General features: G+C 45.3%; 1 long non-coding RNA gene across 1 annotated transcript; it reads right to left on the reverse strand.

Moving 5' to 3' along the window:
* Positions 1-1332: 1332 nt before the first annotated feature.
* LOC123119159 (uncharacterized) lies at positions 1333-2370 on the reverse strand. Its single transcript, XR_006458482.1, has 2 exons — positions 1618-2370; positions 1333-1511 (listed from the first exon to the last, which is right to left on the reverse strand). It is a non-coding gene; the product is annotated as an uncharacterized lncRNA (long non-coding RNA).
* Between the last annotated feature and the right edge of the window lie 595 nt (positions 2371-2965).

The following is a 2965-nucleotide window of genomic DNA, read 5'->3' on the forward strand; positions in this document are numbered from 1 at the left end:
AAATGCACCATCTATTGTTTAGTAATAATTGCCGTGTTTTCTAAGTATTTTTGCCATGGCAAATAAAAGTAAAACTTGCCATGCTGCATAGAAGTATGTTTGCCATGAGTGACAAAAATGAAAATTGCCATGTAAATTAAATAAAAAAGTTCATGGGAAATAAAAGGTAAATCTGCCATGGCAATAAAAAGGTTAATTTTGCCATGGTGTAGAAAAATTAATAATTGGCATGCAAAAATAAAAGTAAAATCTGCCATGCTAATAAAGATCAAATGAATAGTAAATCTTGCCATGGCAATAAAAGTTAAAAATTGCCATGGGAATTTAGGTAAATTTTCCATGTTAATAAAGGTAAATTAACCATGGCAAATAAAAGTAAAATTTGCCAGGGCAATATAAGTTAAATATTGCCATGGGGATTTAGGTAAATTTGCCATGTTAATGAAGGTATATTAGCCATGGCAAATAAATAGTAAAACTTGCCATGGCAATAAAAGTTTGATATTGCCATGGGGACTTAGGTAAATTTGCCATGTTAATAAAAGTCAAATAAATAGTAAAAACTTGCCATGGAAATAAAACTTAGATATTGCCATGGGGATTTAGGTAAATTTGCCATGTTAATAAAAGGTAAATTTTCCATGGCAAATAAATAGTAAACTTGCCATGGCAATAAAAGTTAAAAAGTTACCATGGGGATTTAGGTAAATTCACCATGTTAATAAAGGTAAAATAATTAGTAAAACTTGCCATGGCAATATTTGCCATTTTGTGTTGTTTTTGACAATTTAAAGAATTACAACGACAACTTAAAAAAAATCAAAAGTTGCCATGGCAAGAAAGCAAAATTAGCCATGATCCGAGAACTAAATTTTCCATGATCCAAAACTCAAAAGTTGCCATGGCAAGAAAGCAATGAATTTTCCATGATACGAGAACTTAAATTTGCAATGATTTGATAAGTATATTTGCCATCTTCCAAGAAAATTTAAGAAATGTTCTACAGTGAGAGGGCAAATTTAAGAAAAAATGTATAGTGAGACATGGCAATTTTGGAGGCAAAAAATGTACGTCAGAGTTGTAGTTGACAACAAGATGCAAACTGTGTCTATTCTCGAGGAATATCTTGCTAAATAAGATGTCAAATATATGTCTAATACAATAGTAACTATTTTAAGCAGAACCTCAGGTACACACCAAACTAAACTAACTTCTTCTTTTTTTGAGGGGGACTAAACTAACTTCAGTATGTAGCTAAGTTAACAAATTTATCACAACTTGACTCAGAAATCAGCTAGGAAAAAATATAACAGAATTTGAGACATGCCAAAGTGAATTAGAATCTGATGGTAACATTCAGGCTGCTTCAAAATTTGAGGAATCCACACATCAGTGCAAACAGGAGGAAGTAGTGTAAGGTACACAGATTACTGAATAGTTGCCCATGTGTTATTGATGATGGTTACAAACCAAAAGAAACGCCATAATTCTCTGAAGAATATTCTCCTCTTCTGTCCAGTAAAGCAGCACTCACAATTTAGTCTTAGTAAGCATGATTTATGCAGGTTTCCATGTAATTTTAGCGTTAGCAGAGTAGAGGCAACAGTATATGCATACCTTCTAGGAAGGAGACGTTGACAAGGGGAGTCGATCTCTGGCGCCGACGGCCGCCTCGTCACGGGCCGCAAAGTTCGAACCCCATCGTGATTGCTGAGCCCCAGGGACGCCACTAGGTTGGCCATGGTGGTTGTCTTCCCCACGCGCGCCGTCCTTGCGCAAGGTCACCAGAGCCACCCCGCGCCGTTGGACCCTACAAATCCGGCCTTGATTCGTCGGACGAAGAGACCATCGGACGGCGGCGACCAAGGGCCACATCCACCGGAGTCTAGCGGGCCTCAGCGCCGCTGCCCCCGCCCGCTTCCTCGCACTCCAGGCGCAACCACGCAGCTGCATTCGTGCCGTGCCCCAGCCGCCGAGTGCTCACGCCGCGCCACCTCCGTCTGAGCCATATCCTCAGGCGACCCGTCGGCGTCCACGACGAACTCCCACGGCGTCGGAGCCCCGCTGATCCGCGCTGGCCTGGGACTGGGAGTCGCCGCCTCCGCTCGCTTCATCGTCCTCGGGGAGCCACCACGCACCGCTGCTGTCACGCCGCGCCTCCACCAGCTTCCTCATCCTCCGGCTGTTCCGCCGCCTGCTCCGCCGCGCCACAAGGCGAGCGGCGCTCCCCGTCGACGGCTGCTGCTGGCCCGAGGAGTAGCCAGGAGAGGAGTGGATAGGAGAATGGGGAAAGGCTAGTGCGGTGGAGTGAGAGGATAAGGGAGAGAAGTGCGCGAGCGTGGTCGTTCGGGTGTTGGGGCTACAGCCCGAACGATCTAAAGAGATGACGTGACACTGGATTTGTTCCGTGATTTGTGCTAAGGTATCGTATGGCAGGTGCAGCGTTCGGGGCGATTTGCCAAAATCTACCACGTTCGAGCGTTATCGATTCCGATGTTTTATTTGTTAGTACGTGATCTCTTTCCATGCTAGCTTTTTCGTCTGAATTTTTTTAATGTCGTTTCCTTATGTTTTTGTCCGTTTCATATGTGATTGGCAGAGTGGTTGACGTCTCTGATATGTCGCTCAAAATGCATTTCGTCTCGGGTGGCCGCAGCTTGGCTGGCGACCACCGCCTTCTTTCCCGTGCTCAAATTTGACCCGGTTGACAATATCCCCACCAAGGGGCTTGCTTTGGTTAGAAGGAGGAGCCTTCTACCCCTTCACCGGTAGGAGGTGTTTGTGCATGGTGGCGGCGGAGGAAACATGGTCTGGGATGCCGGCGTGGCGGCCCTAGTGGTGGGAGCGATGACGCTCGTGGGCGGAGCTCACGTCTCAGGTGTGGTCTTGTGGCCATGGTTGTGCAGGCAGCATAGACGATGTACGGAGGCCTCGGAGGCGAGAGTGCGTGTTGGGGTGTAATCCC

Source organism: Triticum aestivum, chromosome 5D, assembly GCF_018294505.1.
Source record: "Triticum aestivum cultivar Chinese Spring chromosome 5D, IWGSC CS RefSeq v2.1, whole genome shotgun sequence".
NCBI classification, from domain to species: Eukaryota; Viridiplantae; Streptophyta; class Magnoliopsida; order Poales; family Poaceae; genus Triticum; species Triticum aestivum.